This window comes from Rhinopithecus bieti, unplaced genomic scaffold, assembly GCF_001698545.2.
Source record: "Rhinopithecus bieti isolate Rb0 unplaced genomic scaffold, ASM169854v2 scaffold_74470, whole genome shotgun sequence".
Classification (NCBI taxonomy): Eukaryota; Metazoa; Chordata; class Mammalia; order Primates; family Cercopithecidae; genus Rhinopithecus; species Rhinopithecus bieti.
In genome coordinates, this window is record NW_016827447.1 from 209362 (window position 1) to 223521 (window position 14160).

The window sequence follows — 14160 nt, forward strand, 5'->3', positions numbered from 1 at the left end:
AAACTATTACATTTATAAATACAATTTTAAAGGCATAAGGGAATTTAATTCTTAAGAAATAAAGTTGTCCTTAAAATGATTGCTAAAAATGTAAAAGATGTAAGATTTAAAATCTGTGTGTATATACATATACATATATATGATTTTAAAATTTGTTGGCTGAAATTAAATGCTGAGGTAAAAACTGGGTTTTTGAATTTGTGAGTTTCATGAGCAATATATTAACTCTATAACACAAAGTAACCTCTGGTTAACCTTTCCTGAACCAAAAACTTTCTTCAAGGACAACAAAAGATGCCATGAAGAAGGCTTCCTTTTGGGGACCGGTCAGAGGGAATCAGAATGACCCCAAAGCACAGAGCACTGTAGGCAAAGTAGAATAAAATAATTAAAAGAATAAGCATGAGTAACACAGGGAAAGTCCAATCAAGATAAGGCCTACTTATCCTTAGGGGCCACAATTTTTATATATGGCTCTAAATTTGCATTATCTGGTCAATAATTTTCTAATCCATCATGTATCCTATTATTTAATAAATCTACTCTTCAATTCTTTGTAAGGTTTGATGGCCTCCCCGAGGCAGGGGAGGGTTTGCTGTGGAGCCGTGCAGTCTTGGCAGCTGGACCCTCGCTGGCCAGGTCCCTCGCTGGCCCTGCAAGGGGAACTGGCAGTGTGTTCACATAATTTTGTGTTGTATAAATTTCACAGACTGTGAGTATATAAATAATAATTGTAAAATTTGAATTACTGAGACCCAGAGGCAACTGAGCTGGTTTGGGGCAAAGTAGAACACTGCAGTTAAGTCCCTGGACTCTGGGCTGGACACCATCACTCACACCTGTAATCCCAGCACTTTATGGGGCAGAAGCAGGAGGTTCGCTTGTGCCCAGAGTTCAAGGCCAGACTTGGCAACATAGCAAAACCTTATCTCTACAAAAAAATACAAAGAAATTATCCAGGCACGGTCACACGTGCCTGTAGTCCCAGCTACTCTGGAGGCTGAGACGGGAGAATAACCTGAGCCCAGGGAGGTTAAGGCTGTACTGAGTCATGATCACCACTGCCCTCCAGCCTGGGCAACAGAGTGAGACCCTCCCCAACCTCACCAAAAAAAAAAAAAGCCTCACTTTTGGGCTCCAAAAGTGCAAATCCCAACTTTGCCATTTTCTAACCATTGTGATTCTGGGCAAGTTATATTTCATCTCTCTGTGCCTCTGTTTCCTTTTCCTTACAGTGGGCATGCCAGCATTGCTTCCCTGGTAGAGCTGATGTGAGTTCATCTTAATCAAGACTTCGCCCAGGGGCTGCTGTACGAAAACATGGTAGCTCTTAGCATTGTTGTCACCACCTCACAGCAGAGATCAGAGGGTGTGGGCTCTCCTTGTGTCTTAGTCAGCTCAGGCTGCCATAACCAAATACCAGGGGTTGGGTGGTTTAAACAACAGACATTTATTTCTCCCAGTTCTGGAGGCTAGAAGTCTGGAGGCTGGGTGGGAATGCAACTGGAGCAGCTTATGCAGAGAGAGGAGAGACGGTAGGCCCTTCCAGGGGTTAACTAATGCTGAGGCTGTCCTTTATTAGCCACTTATATAGGATGGGCTCAGAATAGGAAAGACTCTTTTAACTTGTCAACAACCCCATGGGGAGGTACCACCAGGATGCCTGCTCCCCGTGTGAGCAGCCTGGGCTTTAGGGTGTGAAATAACTTGTGACAGCTTTCAGGTGGTAGAGGTGGACTAGAGGTCATGCATGTGACCCAGCAGCCAGCAGGCTTCACAGGGCTCATCACGGGCCCATTCCTGAGGCCTCTGTTGTTCCTGCCCCTAAACAGCATTCCCTCCACCTCCAGGAGGCCATTAGAACAGGCTTCCCATCTAGTGCTCTTGGAGCCTGCAGAGCTGCAGGAGCCAGGGCCTCACCTCTCCCCACTCCCCAGCCCATCAGTCCTGCCTTGGGCTCCCTGGGCTCTGAGCCTGGCAGTCTGCTGCGGACAGAAGTCTAGAGGTCTCTAGAGGTCTAGAGGTCTAGTGGCGTGCCCTGCTCTGGCTGCAGAGTGATGAAAGCCCAGATTACATTCCAGGGTCTCTCATCAGGTCATAAAGCCTGCAGCCCATCGGCAGCCCCACCCCACACACACTGTGCCTGTGTGCCTCCAGCTCTAGCACTTGGGAGCCATGAGGGGGAGAGGCCTTCTGCACCCTGGGCTCTGTGATGGAAGAGATGAGACTATGGGGTCATCTATCACTTTCTCTAAGACCTTGGGCTTGATTCCCTGCTGCCATCATGAGCTCCATCCTCTCATTTGCCTCCAGTCTATGGAGGTGGATTTTTAAACAGAAAGTCTGACCAGGAGATGGATCATGCAGAGGGTCTGGCATCTGTGCCAGGCACCAGATGCCTCCTTCTGAACTCTTGTGACCCCAATTTACAGATGAGGGGACTGAGGCTTAGGAAGGAGGTAACAGCTCAGCCTGCCACCAAGGCAACTCCTCAAAGCATTGGATACCCAGAATGGTGGCCAAAGGAAAGTGTAGACTCTGCATTCCAGAACGAACCTGGGCTCAAATCAGGCTCCACCATTTCCTTGCTCCATGGGATTATGAAAGGCACTAAGTCTCTCTGAGCATCACTTTCTTTGATTATAAGGATGGTTGTAAGATTTAGAGATCATGAGTAAAAAGCCTTTGGCACTTAATACATGCTCAATAAATGGCCACATCTATCCCCTAATCCTCAGAAGGGCAGGTGGGGCTTGGAGGACAGAAGTGGCCATCAGATGGCTCCAACCACCAACCATAAACCTGGCAAAGATCTCCTCGCACAAAAGACCTTGCATGTAGGTCATGGGCTGTAAGGAAGAGCCCCCAAGCTACAACCAGCCCACAGGAGACTTATCATTGGCCATGGGAAAGGCTGCCATCCGTTGTGGGAACTCCCCTATCTCCAGGTGCAGTGGCTCATGGTGGCCCAGGTCACTGGTACCAGCACCTTGGCCTCTTGGTCATCAGCACTTAGACTATTCCTCGGTCTTCAGGTCATCAGTGACAACAGAGGGGACACTCCCCTCTAAAGCTTCCTTTGATCTGGCCAAGTGTGGGTCACTGACTCTGACCTCTCCTGCTGCTAGAGTGGCCCATGACATCCCTCCTAAGAGGCCAACACTGGTTCTCCAGGACTGGCCAGCCCCCGGTAGACTCCTCCTCCCAGTACCCTCCAATGAGACATTGGGGCTTGTATTTTTTGTGTAAAATGCACATCAGGCCAGGCGCAGTGGCTCATGTCTGTAATCTGGCACTTTGGGAGGCCAAGGTGAGAGATCACTTGAGGTCAGGAGTTCAAAACCAGCTTTGGCAACATAGTGAGATCCTGTCTCTGCAAAAAACTAAGAATTATCCAGGCATGGTGGCGGGTACCTGTTGTCCTACCTACTTGGAAGGCTGAGACGGAAGGATCGCTTGGACTCAGGAGTTTGAGGCTGCAGTCAGCCATGATTATGCCACTGCATTCCAGCCTGGGTAGTAGAGTGGGACCCTGTCTCTAAAAAGAAAAAACAAAACAAAACAAAAGAATGCACACCAGACATCATCACACCTGCACAGAGACATGCACGGACACAGAAGGAACCCACATCTGCTCTGTGCTCCTTTGCACTGTGAAGCTAGGGCCACTGATACACACAGGATTATGCAGTATGAGCACAGGACCAGGCTACTTCTGAGTGGAAGAAACAGAATCCCAACCCAGAGAGGAACTGAGTACCACATCCCATTTAATGGAAACGCTGGAGGCAGAGCACCTCCAGGATTGAGTAGTTCAATAGCTCAACCCTGTTCAGGGCCCAAGTCAGCCTCTCTGTCATTTCTATGGTTTTTCACTCATCTTCTCACAGAGGCTGCTACAGCTCCAAGCATATCTTTACACAATAAGCTTCAAGGACATAAAATAGCCACGTCCCAGAAGCAGTCCTCTGGGGTATAAGGCCTAAAACTAGTATCAATGATATTAGGTGCTGCCTTGACATCTGTTGAAACCAGGAGGGCCTTGAATGGGCTAACTGCAAGGTCCCCTATGCACACCTCCACCCTCCTTCTCAAGAGGACCAGGCACAGTTCTTCCTTGTCCCTGTATTTCCATTCCCTGCCTGCCCACAGAATTATTCAAACAAGCCAATCACATCATCACATGGGAACTAGGGTCACCCCATCCTCTTAATACTGCAAAGCCTGCCTCTCCTAACACCTGCTGGTTCCCTCTGTTCCCAGTTGTAGCCCCCATGTGGCCCTGCATCCTCCTCTCCCAAGCTGTGAACATATGTGACCCATAAACTCTTGTCCATCTTGTCTGTCTGGCATGTCACTGTTGTGTATTGGGCCATCCCCCTATCTCTGGGATGAGAATCCCTCCCTCACCAACAGGGTGAGTGGAAGGTGACTAAAACACCCTGGCCCATTGCGGCAGCTCTCTCCCTAGGGCAAAAGCTCCATGAGGAAGGGACTTTGTTCTATCCCTGCGAATTCCCTGTGCCCACAATAGTGCCTTGTAAACAGTAGGTGCTCAAAGCAAGTGGAATAAATGTGCAAATGGAAATAGAATGAATCAACTCTGTCATTGCTTAGGGCTGTGTCACATGCCCAAGCCTGAGCTAAAAACTGGCACAGGGACTCTCATTACAATGACCGGTGACTGGCCTAGACCTGGGCTCCTCCTCTGGTGTGCAGGGATGGGCAGCCGGAGGTGCTGCTTCCTTGGGCCTGGAAGAGGACCCTGCCACCCGTACCAGTTGTAATGTAATTAAAAAGAAAATACTGTCTTGACTCGGTTTTAAGGCCCTGATTAGAGGCCAGTTAGTTTACTTTCTTGAGCAGTTAAGCCTACATTTCAACCACTTCCCTTTGGGGGCTCCCACTATGACAGTCTCTCCGGACCACTATGCACCAGTCCTAATTGCCTGGGGTCAAGTATTAGACAACTAGGGACAGCTCCTATCCTCCTGAGACTGCAATTTTGTGTAAATAAATCAATTCCCAGGGACCCCATGAAATCTGCTAAGCTCTCCCTACTTGCCATACACAAGCTGCCCTGAAACCTCCACTGTGCTGGTACAACCACCCCTGGGTACACCCCCTGCATGGCCCTGCCTGGCAGCCTGCTCTCCTTTGGAACTGTGAGTAACAAAAAGCTCTGCCTTTCATCTATTTCAGAGTCTTTGTGTTGTGTCCACTGCCAAAAGAACTTTTAAATCTTATAAAACAACTGGCATTGTGAGCAGGGGGGCATGGCAATGGCACTGACTCATGGGCAGCTTTGTTGGGGACTGCTCTTGGCTTGTCACTTGGTTCCAGGCCACCTTGAGAGGGCTTGGGACAGAACTCAAGCTTGCACAGGGCTCAAGCTCAGCCCTGTTGCCTCCTGCTATGCCTGCCGTCAATTATTAAGTCTCTCCCTACCCAAATTTTCCTCGACGTTCATTCAAAGTGAACAGAGCTAACTGGCTAAACTCCAAGACTAAACAGTAGCCCAGAGAGGGGCTTACCCTAGGGCAAGGAGAGTGGTGGGCTACTTGAGCCGCTCTTCCCGGGGTGAGGCATTCTGGTGTGTGTGGTGGAGGCCTGTCCTAGGAGCCCATCACTTCTACAGCGTCAGTGTTCATCATTATTTGGAGTAGAATCCTGGCTTGTCTGTGCCTTTTGAGCAACCCCAACGGAGGAAGGTGTTGCCTGGGTTTCTCCACAGTAGAGAAATGAAACCCCAGCCTCATTGTCGATGTTGCTCAGGTGGAGGTTGCAGCCTACCTGTCTCCTTTGCTACATACCTTGCTGCTGTCACCAGCAAACTTCATGCTCTCTTGATCCCTGCCACTTCTCCTTTTAGTACCCTTGGAGACTCCTTCCCTGCAGACACTTTGGCAGCCTCCTCCAACCTCCCAGAGTGTCTGGACCACCTATGCTGGCCATGAGTTGCCCAGGGGCTTCTGATGCAAAAAAAAACTGCCCTTCTTGGCTCCATGCTGTACACCTTAAAGAAAAAATTGCTGGCCACATACTGGGCTCTTCTGAAAATAGAGGCTCTCAGAGACCCTGAGCCTATGGGACTCCATGCCCAGGTGCCCACTATTCTTTGGGTCATGAAAGCAGCATCCCAAACAGCTTGGCACAGCTAATAAGGTCTCATTGATATTATATGGAGCCAAGTCTGCACCTTCTAGTCTACTTTACCTGCAGAAAGGCGGCCTCCCCTGTCCTCAGTCCCTTGTAAGATCACCTACCACAGACCTCTTGGCTATCTGGAAGTCTCTTGGATTAACTGAGTGAACAGCAGTAAGAGTTTGTAGACTGTATAGATGGCACTGCCAACCCTCATAAAAATGAGGGCATGAAATGGAATGTTGCTGCTTTCCACCCCTTAGCCAGCATGTCCCTAAGGGATGCCTAATGGGACCCAACAGCCAGCATGACTGGCCAAGCTTCAGGCAGTCATCTCAGCATGAGATGGTCAGCAAACGGCCTCAACTGCATATTTTTATAAACTGTTGGGCTGTTGCCTAGAAGCTGCCCCTACAGGATAAAACTCTGGGACTCTCTTGCCTCACAGCTGAAATATAAATCAAGGTCACACAGTCTTCATATATACTAAGGCCGCAATACAAGGCCTCACCAGAAGGCCCACCCCTTCCAAATTTCACACATTACTGATAGTGACCAACACACATTTCATCTCTCATAATACACAAGGCTAGGCTCTTTAAAAGATATTCAATTAAACCTTCATTTAAACAATAGGCTCCAGGTAGCCAGTTTAATGGAAAGGCCTAACAGATGCCTCAAAGGACTCTTTTTTTCAGAAACAAAACGAAAATAAACTTCAAAATGGGTCTCTATCTTGCCCCAGGTCTTAATCTTTCTTAATTCAAGGCCCCTTGATCAAGTCACAACTCACACTGACTTTTAGAGCCTTCCTATTGCCCTTGCCTGTGTTTAAAGGAGTATACACCAAAGGCCTCCATATATCTGAGGACTTATTATATAATGAGTCCCCTTAATAATGTCTCGTCCATCTTTATGGATTTTTTATCCTGCCCCATCTGATAAGGGCTGAAGGCCTGATAGATGGCACATACTGTTCTGGGAACCACTAACCATAGATTGTCTCAAGGGTCAGACAGCTGCCCATCTGGAACAGGACTCATTTCAGCTTATATTTCTACCACTCAAAACTCCTTCCTTCATACTTGTTTTGTAAAGCATGGATAATTAATCCAGACTCTCCCTCTAACTCCCTTTAGGGAATTTTAATTAGCTCCCCAGAACCCTTCCCATAGACAAGTAGACTACCAAAACAGATTTTAAAACTCTTCTTAGTAAATAAAAATCACATTCTGAGCTAATACCATATCCCAAGATGATTAAACCAGACAACCCCACCTTGGTAATAATATATGTCAACACTGGACAACAAAAGCCTGTCAAGGGCAGCTACTCACCATTTGTGTTGATTGTTGGCCTTGCTACAACTGGTCTATTTTCACAGCTTTGCAGTCCAGAGGTTCAAACCTTCCTGATGTGGCATTGTCGCAATTAAACATGGCAAGTGCCAAGGCCCACGTGCCATTCCAGTGAGTTTAGCTAATACAAGCCCTGCAACCCAAAGGTCTTGCTGGCTTGCCCATCAGCAACCAAGCTGACAACAGAGGAAAGGGCCATAGAGATTGGCTAAATTGGAAGGCTTGCCTACAGGCTAATGCTGCAGCTCCCATCTCAGCCATAGATATTTTAATTGACAAACAATCTGACACCCTATTAACAGCATGCATCTGGCCAGGAACTAGCTCAAGCTTGTAACCCCCACACCTTGGGAGGCTGAGGCTGGGGAATTGCTTGAGTCCAGGAGTTTGAGGCTGCAGTGAGCTATGATCACATCACTGCACTACAGCCTGGGCAACAGAGTGAGAATTTGTACCTAAAATAAAATAATAAAATAAAATAAACATCCAATAGGGCCATATGATTTTAAAACCTTTTGATTATTCATAATACTCCTTGAACCCTTGAATGAACTAGGTCCCCGCAAGGGTGATCAACTTAGCCTGGCTTGCCTGGGACTTTCCTGGCTTTAAAACCCAAAGTCTTGCATCCTGGGAAGCCTCTCTGTCCAGGCAAACTGGGATGGTTGATCACCTTACCTGGGACTCATGCTTGGCCACTTAATCTCCAACCACAACTATTCACCTATTTTACAGCGAGGCGATTGGGGGAGCCTTGTGTTGATGTTAGAGTTGTGAATATGGTGACTTGAGCTGTAATTTTGTCTCTGGGGCCATGGGATTGTTTTCAGTCCCTGGACATAGGACCCTCATGGACCCCATCTCTTTCTAACCTGTAGGTGCCGTCAGCCCCTGCTGTAGGCTTGGGCACGCCCTTTCTGGTTAAACAGTGAGGATGGACAGAGCATAGAATAGCCTCCTGGTCTTGGTAGCCAGTGTGCAGAAGATGGTCCTGAACTTTACGGTGCTCCTCCTTTCTGACCTCGGGCAGAGGCCATCCTACAGACAGGAACCCCAGCTGGAATAGGGTTGGTGCCCCACCTCTACTCCTTGGTTCTAGAAAAAGCAATCCAAGAGTTTGGCATGTTGTACAGCACCCATTCCCCATATAGTCATATAAGTGTCTGTTTTCAGCACAAGATAGACCCTTTTTCCACTCTGTCCCATGAGGGTCAATTCTCCCATTCTCCAAGCTCCCCTGAGAGAGGCAAAAGCCCCTGTAAGACATCCAGGAACACCATCTCTGCTCTGTGTAAGCCAGGCTGCCTCTCTGATAATTAAATGATGCTATGCCTTGCTGACTCCTCTGTGCCATAGGAACCTAAAGAAAGGCCCTACCTCCCTCACATGGCACAACTAAGTACTTTAAAAACATTAAAAGCATGAAAACAGTATGTTTTACTCTCTATTTATCCAGGATGGGCCAGGAGCAGTGGCTCACAACTGTAATCCCAGCACTTTGGGAGGCTGAGGTGGGCAGATCACTTGAGGTCAGGAGTTCAAGACCAGCCTGGCCAATATGGCAAACCCTGTTTCTACTAAAAATACAAAAATTAGCTGAGTGTGGTGGCAGGCTTCTATAATTTCAGCTCCTTGGGAGGCTGAGGCAGGAGAATTGCTTGAACCCGGAAGGCAGAGGTTGCAGTGAGCTGAGATCGCACCGCTGCACTCCAGCCTGGGTGACAGAGAAAGACTCCATCTCAAAATAAATACATATATAAATATAAATACCCAGGATGTGTGTAGTGATACACCAGTAAGTTCACAGAGTGTCACTTTACATCCCTCCCTCCTGCATCAAAAAGCAAACTCATTCATTACATCTCTCCCTCCTGCACCAAAAAGCAAACTCATTCATCTAAGAGCACTCAAGACTGTATGAAACCTTTACAGAAAAATCTAACCTGTTCCTTCTAATCAGCAGGACTGCACTGAAGCCATCATGGAGATTGGCATCTTTTTCTATTTCTGAAGACCTCTGGGGAGGCAGATTTTACAAACTGCCTTGCAGCTGATGTGCTAGCACAATGTGAGCCAACTTATACAGTCAGAGCCAAGGAGGGCCTCCAGAATGCAGTCCAGCATGGTGTGCACTCATGGAGCCCTGAGATATGGCTAAGAAACATTGTGAAAACTCAAGCCATCCCTCTCATCACTCCTCTTCCTTTTAGTTGCAAATGACCCTTCAGAAATCAAGTACATTAAGGGGGAGGGAAAAGAAGAATTTGTGCTAGTAAGACAGATTCTGAAGAATGTAAAATAAATAATACCAAGCTCACAGAAATAGAATAGGCAGAAAGAAGGGGATGAAGAGGTAGAGGGAAGCATTTTTCCTCCTAGTACATAGTAGGTCCTCAATAAACATTTGTTAAATGAATGCATTCTTAGGAAAGACAATCTCCTTATCCATATTAATGAGAAATGTTTTCTTGATACACTATTTGGAAGTGACCATAGTATACCTGATTTAATGGTAAAGCCATCAAGTATGCATTTATCCTTCTACCTGGTTACTGGCTCCAAGAATCTGTTCTCTATCGATGCAGCAAGACCCTTGACTTAGAGTGTCTCATATACACAGCAGGAATAAAAGGAGAGGAGAAATAGGAAAGAAAATCAGCCTAACCTTCCTTGTCTAGCCCTTTTCTAATTCATCCAGGTACCTTTTCCAATTTATCACAAAGACACTATGTAAGTTTTCAGAAGATTTAGCTGGGCCATACCTCTAGGTTTCCAGGATTTGAAGAGCTATGTCAATATAGAGACCAATTTCTGGACCCTGAATAGCAAATCCGAAATCACTCTAAACTGGTGATTGTCAACCAGGATGGTTTTGCTCCTAGGGGACATTTGGCACCACCTAGAGACATTTTTTAAAATTGTCACAACTGGCGGTTCTTATTGGCACTTAGTGGGTAGGGGCCAGGGATGCTGCTAAAATGCCTGTAACACACAGGACAGTGGCCCACAACAAAGAATCATCTCAATATCTCAGCAAAGAATCATGTCAATAATGCCACAATTGAGAAGCGCTGTGCTAGATTCAAATCTCTTCTACAGTGTCTTCTCAGACCAAAGTCTTATCTGTGACAACTTATAGTAACCTATCTGCTTTGGTGTCCACACCTTAATTTACCAAGTCAACAGATCCACCAAATTCCATACAACAGATGCACCAAATGCCTGTCGCTCTCTACCAGGCATGCAAGCAAGGAAAAAGCAACAACTTTCCTCCAAATAAAACCATAGAAGTTAGTTAGAAAAGAAAGTGCAAAACAGAGGGTATCTTCTCAAAGAAATAAAGCAAACAAAAAATCCAGAAGGTAGCCAAGCACAGAAATGCACATGGTGTTTCTGTCATTTCTGAGGAAATGAGTTAGAATATGGATGGCTCAGGTCTCCTGGGTTCAGTCTGAAGTCTTTTTTTTTTCTTTTCTTAGGGAAGCTAATAGACAAAAAATTGAGAAAGAATGGGTGGAGGCAGTTTGGTTTAGTATGTTCTCTGGAACACTGTTGCGTTTTCCCCATAGAAAGACTTTACAAATGGTAGTTCAGTTCCAGGTAGGCCCAGAAGAGCTTACTGAACCATAGTCCAGCTGAGGTGCCAAAACCACAGGAGTCCGGGGATACACAAGCCCTGAGCTTCCTTGGAAGAAAGGACAAAGATATTATCTGTTTCTTCTCTCCTCAGACTTTCTAAGTCCCCTGCTCTACACCACCTCTCTCAGAGGTAAGAGTAATCCTAGAAAACCTTAAACTAGTTTTTATTGTTTTAATTTGTAAGTACATACAAATTAAAAATCTGGTCCTGGAAAAAAATAATCCCATCTCAGACTCATATCCCCAGGTTCTATTCAAAGAGACAAAGTCACTGTTTATTACATTTCTTCCAGAAATACTCTCTGCACATACTCAAACGTATGCATGCATATATCACCTTTCAAATTACAGGCAGAAATGGAAGCATGAAGTCTGTTGTGCACTTTTTTTCAACTTATTTTAAGTTCAGAGGTACATGTGCGGAATGTGCAGGTTTGTTACATAGGTAAACGTGTGTCATGGTGGTTTGCTGTATAGATCAACCCATTACCTAGGTATTAAGCCCAGCATCTATTAGCTGTTCTTCCTGATGCTCTCCCTCCCTATCCCTGTGATAGGCCCCATTGTGTGTTGTTTCCCGCCCATATGTCCTTGTGTTCTCATCGTTCAGCTCCCACTTGTAAATGGGAACATGAGGTAGTTTTCTGTTCCTGAATTAGTTTGTTGAGGATAACGGGTTCCAGCTCCAACCACATCCCTGCAAAGCTCATGATCTTGTTCCTTTTTATGGCTGCATAGTATTCCATGGAGTATATGTACCACATCTTCTTTATCCAGTCTATTATTGATGGGCATTTGGATTTATTCCATGTCTTTGCTATTGTGAATAGTGCTGCAATGAATGTACACGTGCACGTATCTTTATAATATAATGATTTATGCTGCTTTGGGTATATACCTAGTAATGGAATTGCTGGGTCAAATGATAGTTCTGTTTCCAGATCTTTGAGGAATCACCACACTGTCTTCCACAATGGTTAAACTAATTTATACTCCCACCAACACGTATAAAAGCATTCCTTTTTCTCTGAAACTTCTCCCACATCTGTTGTTTCTGGACATTTTAATAATTGCCATTCTGACTGGCATGAGATGGTATCTCATTGGGGTTTTTTATTTGCATTTCTCAAATGATCAGTGACGTTGAGCTTTTCTTCATATATTTGTTGGCTGTAAAAATGTCTTCTTTTGAGAAGTATCTGCTCATGTCCTTTGCCCATTTTTAATTTTTTTTTTTCCTTGTAAATTTGTTTAGGTTCCTTGTAGACCTTGGATATTAGACTTTCATCAGGTGGAAAGATTGCAAAAATTTTTCTCCATTCTGTAGGTTGTCTGTTCACTCTGGTGATGGTTTCTATTGCTGTGTAGAAGCTCTTAAGTTTACTTAGATCCCATTTATCCATTTTGCTTTTGTTGCAATTGTTTTGGCATTTTTGTCATGAACTCTTTGCCCGTGCCTATGTCCTAAATGGGATTGCCTAGATTTTCTTCTAGGGTTTTTACAGTTTTGGATTTTACATTTAAGTCTTTAATTCATCTTGAGTTGATTTTTATATAAGGTTTAAGGAAGGGGGTTACAATTTTCCACATATGGCTAGCCAGTTCTCCCAGCACCATTTATTAAATAGGGAGTCCTTTTCCCATTGCTTGTTTGTGTCAGGATTGTTGAAGATCAGATGGTTGTAGGTGTGCAGTCTTATTTCTGAGTTCTCTATTCTGTTCATTGGTCTATGTGTTTGTTTTTATACCAGTACCATGCTGTTTTGGTTACTGTGGCTCTGTAGTATAGTTTGGAGTTGGGTAACATGATGCCTCCAGCTTTATTCCTTTTGTTAGGATTGTCTTTGCTATTTGGGACTTTTTGTTTGTTTGTTTGTTTTGTTTTGTTTTGTTTTGTTTTTTGTTGTTGTTGTTGTTGGTTCTGTATGAATTTTAAAATAGTCTTTTCTAATTCTATGAAGAATGTCAATGGTAGTTTAATGGGAATAGCATTGAATCTATAAATTACTTTGTGCAGTATGGTCATTTTCATGATATTGATTCTTCTTATCCATGAGCATAAAATGTTTTTCCATTTGTTTGTTTCCTCTCTGATTTCCTTGAGCAGTGGTTTGTAGTCCTCCTCAAGCAGATCCTTCACTTCCCTTGTTATCTGTATTCCTAGGTATTTTATTCTTTGTGTGTCAATTGTGAATGGGACCTCATTTATGGTTTGGCTCTCTGATTGCCTGTTGTTGGTATAAAGGAATGCCAGCGACTTTTGCACATTGATTTTGTAAGTTGAGACTTTGCTGAAGTTGCTTATCAGCTTAAGAAGCTTTGGGGCTGAGATGATGGGGTTTTCTAAATATAGGACATGTCATCTGCAAACAGGGATAGTTTGACTTCCTCTCTTCCTATTTGAATACTCTTTATTTATTTCTCTTGCCTGATTGTCCTGGCTAGAACTTCCAATACTATGTTGAATAGGAGTGGTGAGAGAAGGCATCCTTGTCTTGGTATACTTTCTTTTTACCCATAAATATACCTTACTTCTTTAATGGCTGCAGAATATCCCATGGTATGAATGTACCATTGGTATCAACATTAGGATAGTGCCTAGGAATATTTTGAAAAAGCAAAAGTTCATCTTTCTCTTCTTACTACCTCTTGTCCCTACCCCTGTCCTCCATATGGAGCTGCCTGAACCCTTCACCTTATCTCTCTTGACTGGTTTTACTCTATCTCCTTTCCCAAAGGATTCATCCTCCAAAAGCATGGACTTTCTGACTCCAACCCAAAACTCACCTTCTTTCAGAGTGGCTGGCCTGACTTATTTTATTCCGAAGGAAAGTAATTTGATTCAAACTAATTATTATATGAATTACTGCCAACTCCTTAACCCTCACATTTAGAAAGGAGATGGAGTTGAACTCATCATTGGAATTCCAGAGAGCAATGATTGATTTAAAAAACAACAACAACAAAAAACAAAAACAAAAAAAAACAAAAAAAACAGAACAGAAGCTGTCGAGAGCAT